Below are 13,272 nucleotides of genomic sequence, written 5' to 3' on the forward strand. Positions count from 1 at the left end.
CGTGATCGAACGACCGAGATGATGGAGGAGGTTTAGGTGGGTTTTGGGCCACTTTAGAGGGGTGTTGGGATTCAACACACACGAGGCCTTTTCGGTCCCTCGGTTAACCGTTGGAGTATCAAACGAAGTCCAAATGGTACGAAACTTGACAGGCGGTCTACCGGTAGTAAACCAAGGCCGCTTGGCAAGTCTCGGTCCAATCCGGAAATGTTTAACCCCCACACATGAAAGAAAGGTAGAAATGACCACTGGAGGAGAACGGAGCGCCGGATTGCAAAACGGACAACGGGAAAAATGCTCGGATGCATGAGATGAACATGTATGCAAATGAAATGCACATGATGACACGCAAGCAATGACAAGGCAACAGCAGCGAATAACTGGACGACACCTGGCACATCGGTCACGGGGCGTTACAGCAGCGAATGAGGCAACCGGACTATAATGCTTTAACACTTTCACTTGGCCATAGGAGTTTGACAGTGGGGCTACTAGATAGCCCCTGGTGGCTCCACACTCGCCCAATCTCGGGATGCGTACATGCCTGGCCGGGAAACAGCCCTTCATTAAGGCGGAGGAATTCTAACATCCCTATAGGTCATCGAGTGGTTGACCAGTCTCACGCTATATCATGATAGTCAGTTTTCGGCTTTCTCTACTAAGGTGCTCGTCCGGATGAACCAGGGCACAATCGCAGTAGTTCTCCTGGTGCTGCCTTAGCCGGTAAAGCGGAACGTAAGGCACCAAAACACAGGAGCCGGGCAAACCCAACATTTGACCAAAGACAATGATTCGGAGCTGATGCATATAAGGCCAAACTCGCTACGCCGAACACTCCCTAAGGTATTCGGTCTTTATGGTATAAACCGGGCCTAAATAGTGCCCTTTGTAGGAAGCCCCTTGTGTCCAGGTATGTGCATTATTCTGGCGTGGCCACATGCCAAGACGTCAGCATCCTTCTCAACTGTGCTCAGAATTCGGTGGATATGTATCAACAAGAGACAGTAAAAAAGGTTTACGCAGGGTCTTAATCTAAAAAGAATCCTTGGAGCGGGTCCCTGTTGCACGTCTGTGCATGTGTCTCCGTTGTGCCGTATCCTGGACGGGTGTAGCACGATGATCATCTGTAAAAGAGAGGAACTTAGGTGAAAATAGTTTTTTTTTAAACCATGTATAGTTCAAGATGAGTAAAAATTGCCAGTTGTCTGCGCGCGTTGAGCCCCTTGTATTTGTAATAGGGGTGTGACCATCGATCCGGTATGAATTACATATGGCTGCGCCGGACTCGTCTAACCGTGTCCGAGGTCTTGACGACCTGTTAAATGCTTTAGTTGGTGAGGCCGTTTTTAGTGTGTGGCTGCCAAGGCCGCCGCACTCTCTTCTCCGCGCAAAGATCGCTCAATATTTCCATTCACTGTAATGATGCCACGTGGACCGGGCATCTTGAGCGTGAGGGAAGCGTAATGCGGTATTGCATTAAAGCGAGTGAAAGCTTCACGTCCAAGTAGTGCTTGATAGCCACTTTGGAACGGAGCAATGTGGAAGGTTAAATGTTCGCTACGGAAGTTATCGGGGAAGCCGAGTATAACCTTTAGTAGCAGGGAGCCCGTACAATGAGCACATAGGCCTGGCGTTACTCCTTTAAAGGTAGTATTGCTATGGTGAATTTTTGTTGGGTCTATCCCCATTTCGCAGATTGTGTCCTGGTATATCAGGTTTAGACTGCTGCCACCGTCCATCAGGACTCGTGTGAAGTGGTATCCGTCAATTATTGGGTCTAATACCAGGGCAGCCCATCCTGCACGCCGGATACTTGCTGAGTAATCACGATGATCGAAAATGATCGGTTGAGACGACCAGTGGCACGACTTCGTGGTGATAGGCCCTTGGGCATATTTTTCTGGGAGTATCGTTTTGTTTCTTCCTTTGATCACGTGTAACACGTTGACTTTTTTGACTTCTGGTGGGAATTTCTTTTGTTCCCCAGTGTCTTGCTTGAGAGGCTCATCCCCGTCTTCGCTTGGTGTATCCTCCCCCTTGTGTACGGCGTTGAGTTTGCCGGACTGCTTGAAGACCCAACATTCTCTGTGGGTATGATTAGCGGGTTTACCAGGGGTGCTATGGATCTGGCATATTTGGTCCAGAATTTTGTTTAGGCTGGACAGTTCGTCTCTGGCGCCTTTAGAGGGCGGCTTTTGCTGACCTGGCCGAGAGCTTTTGAATCTGGCGTTTACTGTCGTGCTCTTCGTGTTGTCTTCTTTATTCCGGCGTTTGTTATTGTTGTTGCGCCGTGATTTCCTGTTTCCATCTCTAACTTCAGATGTACTGGGGTCGCTGGTGCTGCATCTGGCTAGCCAGCTGTCCTCACCTGCGCAAAAGCGGGCCATGAGGCTTGTTAATGCTGCCATTGTTCTCGGCTTTTCTTGGCCGAGGTGTCTGGCAAGCCATTCGTCACGGACGCTATGCTTAAAAGCTGCCAAGGCTTCGGCGTCCGGACAGTCGACAATTTGGTTCTTTTTAGTAAGAAACCTGTTCCAAAGTTTTCGGGCTGACTCTCCGGGCTGTTGAGTTATATGACTCAAATCGTCCATGTCCGGAGGTCGGACATAAGTCCCTTGAAAATTTGCCCGAAAAGCGTCTTCGAGCTCTTCCCAGCTTCCAATGGAGTTTTCAGGGAGGCTTTTAAGCCAGTGCCGAGCTGGCCCTTTGAGTTTGAGGGGTAAATACTTGATGGCGTGGAGATCATCTCCTCGAGCCATGTGGATATGGAGGATATAGTCCTCAATCCAGACCCCAGGGTCTGTTGTTCCGTCGTATGCCTCTATGTTTACGGGTTTGAATCCCTCTGGAAATTCATGGTCCAGCACCTCATCAGTGAAACATAGGGGGTGTGCGGCACCCCTATATCTGGGTGTACCGCGTTGTTCGGGTGTTTGTTGTGTTGCATCGTATGCTGGAGCACGCTTGCGTGGTCCATAGATGGATCTGGTTTCGCCGTCCTTTTGATGTGATCCCTCGCGTAGACCGCGTATTGGCTTATGTGTGGCGTTGCTTGCCGCTTTATGTTGGCCGTGAGTTTGTCTATCCGGCCAGATGGTTGTTTTAATTTTTGGTTGTGGGGGGTCTAAGGCATCCTCATCGAATTCAGGTAGCAGCTTCTGCTTTGGGTAGCTCTTGGTGGGGCGATTGCCACCGTACTTCACTGCTGTGTTGAGTACTTTGCTCCATCTGATTTGGAGTGTGTTTTGCGCAGCCTTGAGCATTTGCTTCTGCTTTTTCAGGCTCCTCGCGGTGGCAACAAGCCTTTGACAGGCGTTCTGCTGCTCCGGGTGCCTGTCCGGCGTTATGTGGTCCGGACTATTATCTTTGATAGAATTGGTTTGTTCGGTTTGATTCTCCGTATTGCCGTGGTCCAGCAGTGTTTCGCCCTGCTCCAACGTTGGGTCTGTATGATCGTTGTTTCTGCCGAGGCGGAGTTTGGGGCAGCGCTTGCGTCGCTGCTTTGACTGCTTCCTGAGGGAACAAGCCTTCGGTGCGTCCTTCCGTTCCTCGTCGTCTTTGGTGTGTCCACCATGTATACGTCATATGATGAGGTGGACGTCCAGCGCCCTGTGGGCGGTGGTTCCTCTTCGCCTCCCGCATCGTCGTCCATACCGTCGATGTCTTCGGAGTCGAAGTCGAGCATGTCGGTTGAGTCATCGACAGTGGCTATTAAGTGGGTGGTGGGTGGGCGTCGAATTTCTTTGTCGTCCGTATCCCAGTCCTGTTGGCCATAATCCGGCCAGGGCTCTCCTGACAAAGAGAGAGACTTTAGTGAATTCAGAATGTCGCCGAAGGGCGAGTGCTGAAAGATATTCGCGGTGGTGAATTCCATGATCGGCGCCCAATCGGATTCGATTGGCAGGGGCGCGGATGGTTCGGAGTCCGGAAAAGAGTCCGGCACCTTGGAGTCATGGGTTGCGCGGAGGGTTAGGCAGGTGTTCGGCTCGATTCGCCGTTGAGACTGCGGCCCTTGAGGCGGTGTCTAACCACCCGTCCTCGATTGGCGCAGTTGGCTCCAAACTAAGGGTTGGAGCTGATGCGGGCGCGGCCTCTGGGGTACTGTTCGGCGGCAGATCTAGGTCATACCCATCGCGACAGTGCGGCGCGCCCGGCTGTGGCGCGAATCCGTCGAAGATCAAGTCTTCGCGGATGTCGGCCGTGTAGTTCAAACTTCCAAACCTAACCTGATGGCCAGGGGCGTAGCTTTCAATCTGCTCCAGATGGCCAAGCGAATTAGCCCGCAGTGCAAAGCCGCCGAATACGAAGATCTATCCGGGGAGACGATGATAGTAGGAGCCATCAATGATAGTAGGAGCCATCAAGCCTAACGGCGACGACACAGAGGAACTCTCAATGAAAGCACCAATGTCGGTGTCAAAATCGGCGGATCTTGGGTAGGGGGTCCCGAACTGTGCGTCTAGGCCGGATGGTAACAGGAGGCAGGGGACACGAAGTTTTACCCAGGTTCGGGCCCTCTTGATGGAGGTAAAACCCTACGTCCTGCTTGATTAATATTGATGATATGGGTAGTACAAGAGTAGATCTACCACGAGATCAGAGAGGCTAAACCCTAAAAGCTAGCCTATGGTATGATTGTTGTTGTCCTACGGACTAAAACCCTTCGGTTTATAGACACCGGAGAGGGTTAGGGTTACACAAGGTCGGTTACAAAGGAGGAGATATCCATATACGTATTGCCTAGCTTGCCTTCCACGCCAAGTAGAGTCCCATCCGGACACGAGACGAAGTCTTCAATCTTGTATCTTCATAGTCTAACAGTCCAGCCAATGGAGATAGTCCGGCTGTCTGGAGACCCCCTAATCCAGGACTCCCTCAACCTCCATATCTCAAAACAATCATCAAGCATCAAACTTCTCTTAGTATTCAAAACACTCATAAGAAAAAAATTACTAATCTTGAATACCTAGCATATTATGATTATTTAAGAAAATTACCATGCTATATAAGACTCTCAAAATAATATAAGTGGAGCATGAGAGATCAATAGTTTCTATAAAACAAATCCACCACCGTGCTCTAAAAGATATAAGTGAAGTACTAGAGCAAAACTATATAACTCAAAAGATATAAGTGAAGCACATAGAGTATTCTAACAAATTCCAAATCACGTATGGCTCTCTCAAAAGGTGTGTACAACAGGGATGATTGTGGTAAACTAAAAATCAAAGACTCAAATCATACAAGACGCTCCAAGCAAAAAACATATCATGTGGTGAATAAAAATATAGCTCCAGGTAAAGTTACCGATAGAAGTAGACGAAAGAGGGGATGCCTTCCGGGGCATCCCCAATCTTTGGCTTTTAGGTGTCCTTAGATTATCTTGGGGGTGCCATGGGCATTCCCAAGCTTAGGCTCTTGCCACTCCTTGTTCCATAGTCCATCAAATTTTGCCCAAAACTTGAAAACTTCACAACACAAAACTTAAAGTAGAAAATCTCGTGAGCTCCGTTAGCGAAAGAAAACAAAACACCACTTCAAGGTACTGTAATGAACTCATTCTTTATTTATATTGGTGTTAAACCTACTGTATTTCAACTTCTCTATGGTTTATAAACTATTTTACTAGCCATAGATTCATCAAAATAAGCAAACAACACACGAAAAACAGAATCTGTCAAAAACAGAACAGTCTGTAGTAATCTGTAGCTAGCGCAAGATCTGGAACCCTAAAAATTCTAAAATAAACTGCTGAACGTGAGGAATTTATCTATTAATCATCTGCAAAAAGAATTAACTAAATAGCACTTTCCAAATAAAAATGGCAGCAGTTCTCGTGAGCGCTAAAGTTTCTGTTTTTTACAGCAAGATAACAAGACTTTTCCCAAGTCTTCCCAACGGTTCTACTTGGCACAAACACTAATTAAACACACACAAAAACACAACCAAAACATAGGCTAGGTAAATTATTTATTACTAAACAGGAGCAAAAAGCAAGGAATAAAAATAAAATTGGGTTGCCTCCCAACAAGCGCTATCATTTAACGCCCCTAGCTAGGCATAAAAAGCAAGGATGGAACTAGGTATTGCCATCTTTGGTCTTAGGAAAGAAAAGAGCAAAATTGCTATCTATGGAATTAATATTTCTATTTTGATAAAGCACATGGCTATTAATGGTAGAGGAAAGATTAAGTATGTTACAGAAATTTGTATCTAGGCTAGCCTTCATCTCTTTGATAGATTCGTTTTGGTAAGAGAGCAAAAGAGATGTAGATTCAGCTTTCTCATTCATGGGGTGCCCAAATATGGTTTTCATTTTTTCATCAGTGTCTATGGAATCCCCTTCAAGAAAACCTTTTTCAAATATAGAATCTAAGACATGCTTAAAAGAAGAAGGTAGGGCAACATAAAAGCTTTTCAAGTAAACTTTGATTTGGTATTGAGGCACATAGCTAGCCCTGATTCTTAATAGTCTATCCCAAGCATCTTTCAAAGATTCATCAAGTAAGTAATGAAAAATTCTGGAGTCATCTTCATCAAAATATCAAGATTCTCATTGATAACCCCGGTAGGACTTTCCATAGCATCTTTATTTATGAGTTTAGAGAGAATAGAAGGATTGTCCAAAGTACTAAAACTCGGGAGAGAACCCCCCCCCCACCCCCACCCTTTTTGATTCCGACATGGCGGAAGAAAGGTGAGAAGAAAAGAGAAGGCGAATAAAATGGCAAGGGTGAAGTGGGGGAGAGGAAAACGAGAGGCAAATGGAAAATAATGTAATGCGGGAGATAAGGGTTGTGATGGGTACTTGGTGTGTTGACTTTTGCGTAGACTCAACGGCGCCAGAAATCCTTCTTGCTACCTCTTGAGCACTTGCGTTGGTTTTCCCTTGAAGAGGAAAGGGTGGTGTAGCGTAAGTACCGTAAGTATTTCCCTCAGTTTTTGAGAACCAAGGTATCAATCCAGTAGGAGGCTACGCGCGAGTCCCTCGTACCTGCACAAAACAAATAACTCCTCGCAACCAACGCGATAAGGGGTTGTTAATCCCTTCATGGACACTTACGAGAGTGAGATCTGATAGATATGATAAGATAATATTTTTGGTATTTTTATGATAAAGATGCAAAGTAAAATAAAAGAAAAGGAAATAATTAAGTATTGGAAGATTAATATGATGAAGATAGACCCGGGGGCCATAGGTTTCACTAGTGACTTCTCTCAAGAGCATAAGTATTTTACGGTGGGTGAACGAATTACTGTTGAGCAATTGACGTAATTGAGCATAGTTATGAGAATATCTAGGTATGATCATGTATATAGGCATCACGTCCGAGACAAGTAGATCGACTCCTGCCTGCATCTACTACTATTACTCCACTCATCGACCACTATCTAGCATGCATCTAGAGTATTAAGTTCATGAAAACAGATTAACGCCTTAAGCAAGATGACATGATGTAGAGGGATAAATTCATGCAATATGATAAAAAAACCCATCTTGTTATCCTCGATGGCAACAATACAATACGTGCCTTGCTTCCCCTACTGTCACTGGGAAAGGACACCGCAAGATTGAACCCAAAGCTAAGCACTTCTCCCATTGCAAGAAACATCAATCTAGTAGGCCAAACCAAACTGATAATTCGAAGAGACTTGCAAAGATAACCAATCATACATAAAAGAATTCAGATGTAACGCCCCGAGACTGATGTGCCAGGTGTCTTCCAGTTATTCGTTGTCGTTGTCATGTCATTTGCTTTCGTGTTGCATCTTGCCATGTCATCATTTGCATTGCATCATCATGTTTTCGAAACTTGCATTAGTCCGGGTCTCCCAGTTCCGTCCCTTGTCTGTTCTGAGCCCAGACACACTTGCACGCGCCCGCGGCATGTCCGAAATAATATTTTATAAGTGGCCGGAAAATGTTCTCGGAATGGGATGAAAGTTGGCGTGTGGTTTTATTATAGTGTAGATAGACCGCCTGTCAAGTTTCATCGCATTCGGAGTTTGTTTGACGCCCCAACGATTAACTATAGCGACATTATAGCCAGTCTAACGTCGGACGTTTTCGGTCTCCGGAAACAGTTGCCGGGCTGCACTCCTCTCCTCTCATCTCAGCCCAACCTCTTTTCACAACCCACCTGCAGCCCACCTAAACCCCCCTCCGTTCCGGACCGTCAGATCGTGATCGGAGGCTCTGAAACGCTCCGAAAACCCCCTAGAACCCCAACCCTAGCCATTTTTGCTATAAAAGGGAACCCCCCCTTCCAAATCTGGACATTCTTCCACTCTCCTCTTCATTTTCCGCGCAGCCCCAGCCTCCACCCGCCACCTGTCGCCGTCAGATCTGCTCCGCCGCCGCCACTTGGCCTCCTCCAGCGCTGCCACCTCGCCGTTGCCACATGGCGCCACCCTAGTGGGCAGCGTCGTCGCCCTGCCCAACCAGATGAGGCCACGTCGCCCCTGGGTCTCCCCTCCACCGCGCGGCCCTGCAGGCCCACGGGGAGCCCATCATGGGCCGCCCCAAGCCCGACCGTTGTGCCCCGTCGCCTCGCTTGAGCTGGATCAGGAGAGCTCGATCCCGAGCTCCCTGCGCCACCGCCTGACCTCTCGCCGGAGTTGAGGACCCCGAGCACCCTGTCTCTCTCCCTCCCCTGCCCCTCCTTCTTCATCTCTCTCTCACAGAGCTCTCTCTCTCCCCGTGTCGCGCAGATCCTCGAGTTTCGTCGCGCCGCCGCATGGAGTTCGCCGGAGCTCGCGACCCCCGCCGTTTCTTCGCCCGGATCTGTGCCGCCCTCGCCGTCCTTGCCCACATCCGGTCAGATCCGGTGCCCAGGGGCCGGATCCACCCATTCCCGTCGTCAGTCGGGCCCATTCCCGCCGCCTGCCGCCGTCCCCTCGCCGGAATCCATCGGTCGCCGCCGTGTCGTTCCTCCTCTGCATGTGGTCGCAAGTCGCGTGGCCCAGCGCCTCCTCCTTGAGCTCAATCTGGGCCTGGCCCAGCTCCAACGCATGTGGATCCAGCGATTGGGCCTCCTCCTCTCCAGATCTAGGCTATGGCCCATGGTGAGACCCCCATCGCCTCTGCTCCGGTTGGCCCGGCTAGATTCGGCCCGAGATGTATTTTTTTCCGCATAACGTTTTAGCTAATTTCCTGAGTACTACTCGTTCTGCAGAAAAGTCCCTATTCTTCATGCATTTAATAACTTCACAACTGTGCATCGGATTAAAATGTTTTATATATGAAACTTGCTTAGAATTTTGTCTAGATTCATAATATCCAACTTTCATCCATGTTCAAAATGTTTAAAAGGCTGTTTGTTTAAATTTGCTCCTATGTCATGCTTAAATGCTTTAATTCATAACTAAATAACCGTAGCTCCAAATTAAATAATCTTTATATGTAAATGGGGTGGAAAATGCCTAGTTTAACATGATGCACTCATCTTGCATGTTTAACAACTCTAAAACATGGTTTAGGGCAGAACAGTACCAAACCTTAAAATATGCACATGAGGAGCTTTCGGACTTGTTGTTTGTTGTTTCCGGCCTCATTTAAACTTGACTAGATAGATAGTTTTCTTTGCTTCACCCTCTTGCCATGTTTAACAACATTTAATATTGTTGGGTACATAAACGAGATCGAACTAAATAATTGATGTGGTACTCCGTCAATATGCAACTCGTTGCATATTGAGCTCCACTTAATTTGTAGGATTGTTTGTGCACTTTACCTTGCCATGCTTCATTAAACCGGACATGCATCATACTTGATTGTGCATCATGCCATGTTTATGTGATGGTTGTTTACCATGTTGTTTGCTTCTTTCCGGTGTTGCTTCTTCGGGTTGGTTGCGATAACGTCGCGTTTGTGAGGACTCGTTCGCCTACGCCCGTTTGTCTCCTTCATGGACTCGTTCTTCTTCCTTGCGGGATTTTAGGCAAGATGATCATACCCTCGAAATCACTTCTATCTTTGCTTGCTTAGTTGCTCGCTCTTTTGCTATGCCCATGCTGCGATACCGACCACTTGCTTATCATGCCTCCTATATTGTTGAACCAAGCCTCTAACCCACCTTGTCCTAGCAAACCGTTGTTTGGCTATGTTACCGCTTTGCTCAGCCCCTCTTATAGCGTTGTTAGTTGCAGGTGAAGATTGAAGTTTGTTCCTTGTTGGAACATGGAGATGTTGTTCCTTATTGGAGCATGTTTACTTGTTGGGATATCACAATATCTCTTATTAAATTAATGCATCTATATACTTGGTAAAGGGTGGAAGGCTCGGCCTTATGCCTGGTGTTTTGTTCCACTCTTGCCGCCCTAGTTTCCGTCATATCGGTGTTATGTTCCCGGATTTTGCGTTCCTTACGCGGTTGGGTAATAATGGGAACCCCTTGACAGTTCGCCTTGAATAAAACTCCTCAAGCAATGCCCAACCTTGGTTTTACCATTTGCACTAACAACCTACCACCTTCCCTTGGGTTCTGCAGACTCAAGGGTCATCTTTATTCTAACCCCCCCCCCCCGGGCCAGTGCTCCTCTGAGTGTTGGTCTGACCGAGTAGACTGCGGGGCCACCTCGGGGCAACTTGAGGGTTAGTTTTACTCGTAGGATGTCTCATCTGAGTGTGCCCTGAGAACGAGATATGTGCAGCTCCTATCGGGATTTGTCGGCACATTCGGGCGGTGTTGCTGGATTTATTTTAACCTGTCGAAGTGTCTTGTAGAACCGGGATACCGAGTCTGATCGGAACGTCTCGGGAGGAGGTCTATTCCTTCGTTGACCGTGAGAGCTTGTGATGGGCTAAGTTGGGACTCCCCTGCAGGGATTTGAACTTTCGAAAGTCGTGCCCGCGGTTATGGGCAGATGGGAATTTGTTAATGTCCGGTTGTAGATAACTTGAACCTTAACTTAATTAAAATGAATCAACAGCGTGTGTTACCGTGATGGTCTCTTTCCGGCGGAGTCCGGGAAGTGAACACGGTGTTGGAGTTATGCTTGACGTAGGTTGTTCTAGGATCACTTCTTGATCATAGTTGTTCGACCGTGCTTTTGCCTTCTCTTCTCGCTCTCTTTTATGAATAGGTTAGCCACCATATATGCTAGTCGCTTGCTGCAGCTCCACCTCATACCTTTACCTTACCCATAAGCTTAAATAGTCTTGATCGCGAGGGTGCGAGATTGCTGAGTCCCCGTGGCTCACAGATACTTCCAAAACTAGTTTGCAGGTGCCGATGAGACCGTGCAGATGACGCAACCAAGCTCAGAAGGAGTTCGATGAAGATCTTGTCCTTTGTGTTGTTTCGTTCTAGTTGATCAGTAGTGGAGCCCAGTTGGGGTCGATCGGGGACCTTTGTCGCATTTGGGGTTCTTCTTTTATTTTGGTTCCGTAGTCAGACCTTGATTGTATTTGGTTGATGTAATGCTTTATTCTTGTAATTGTGTGAAGTGGCGATTGTAAGCCAACTATGTATCTCTTTCCCTTATGTATTACATGGGTTGTGTGAAGATTACCTCACTTGCGACATTGCTTTCAATGCGGTTATGCCTCTAAGTCGTGCTTCGACACGTGGGAGATATAGCCGCATCGAGGGCGTTACATCAGAGAAGATTCAAATATTGTTCATAGATAATCTTGATCATAAACCCACAATTTATTGGTCTCAACAAACACACCGCAAAAAGAAGATTACATCGAATAGATCTCCACAAGAGAGGGGGAGAACATTGTATTGACATCCAAAAAGAGAGAAGAAGCCATCTAGCTAATAATTATGGACCCGAAGGTCTGAGGTAAACTACTCACACTTCATCGGAGAGGCTATGGTGTTGATGTAGAAGCCCTCCGTGATGGATGCCCCCACCGGCGGAGCTCCGGAACAGGCCCCAAGATGGGATCTCGTGGATACAGAAAGTTGCGGCGGTGGAATTAGGGTTTTGGCTCTGTATCTGATCGTTTGGGGGTACGTAGGTATATATAGGAGGAAGGAGTACGTCGGTGGAGCAACAGGGGGCCTACGAGGGTGGAGAGCGCGCCTGGGGGGTAGGCGCGCCCCCCTACCTCGTGGCTTCCTCCTTTGTTTCTTGACGTAGGGTCCAAGTCTCCTAGATCATGTTCGATGAGAAAATCACGTTCCCGAAGGTTTCATTCCGTTTGGACTCCGTTTGATATTCCTTTTCTTCGAAACCCTAAAATAGGCAAACAAACAACAATTCTGGGTTGGGCCTCCAGTTAATAGGTTAGTCCCAAAAATAATATAAAAGTGGATAATAAAGCCCAATAATGTCCAAAACAGTAGATAATATAGCATGGAGTAATCAAAAATTATAGATACGTTGGAGACGTATCAATGGAATAGCAGCGGAAGAGGATGAACAACAACGGATGGCTAGGAAGATGAGCCAGGGAGGTAGATCAGAGCAGAGACTAGGACGGAGAGTGGAAGATCCAAAAGAAAACAAGGAGGAGGGCGGAGAACAGAGGAAGAAGGGGATCGGTGTAGCGCCGCCAAGTGCGATGTAGGAGCACCATGCAGCAAGCAGCATCGGAGAAAAGGGGAAGAAGAAAACAAGGGACAAAGGGAGATCGCGGGAAGAAGGGAGAGGGAGAGGACGGCATCACGCCAATCACCGGAAGTCACTGGAAGTCATCGCCGGAAGTCGCCACCGCTTAAGCCTAGGAGCCCACCGCTTTTTTCCTTGACAACATGGAGGTGAGGTTCAAGCGTCGATCTCAGGCTGTTGTTACATGAACACAACAACAGCAGAACATCGCTGGCAGAACTCCAGGAGTCGACATCCGGCCCTGCCCCGGACATCCAGCCCGACAGGTCCGGACATCCAGCCGAGCCCTGGAAATCTGGCTCCCGGACACCAGTACTGCGACCAGCGCCCAGGCTAGACATCCGGCCCCGATCACGGACATTCGACGCCCCGCGAGGCCCCAGACATCCAGGAGCTACGCGTACCTAACCGGGTCAGAAGCCCATGTACCCTCTCCTCCTCTCTTATTTCGCCCAAGACTATAAATATGGCATCCCCTCCTCCTGGCTAGGTTAGCAAAGTATATGAGACATTAGAGAGATATTTGCTCCTTGTACCTCCTTCTTGGGGAATCAAGACCTCTCAAGGGAGAAGGATCCCCATCATAGGATCATCAAGACCTCCTAAGGGAGAAGGGTCTCTCTAGATCATCAAGATCTCACCTCCTTTGGAGTGGGAAGAACTTTACCCTTATGTTATTTTTCCTTGATTGTTCATGTTATGCTTGTG

The sequence above is a fragment of the Triticum aestivum genome, chromosome 4A (assembly GCF_018294505.1).
Source record: "Triticum aestivum cultivar Chinese Spring chromosome 4A, IWGSC CS RefSeq v2.1, whole genome shotgun sequence".
Taxonomy (NCBI): Eukaryota; Viridiplantae; Streptophyta; class Magnoliopsida; order Poales; family Poaceae; genus Triticum; species Triticum aestivum.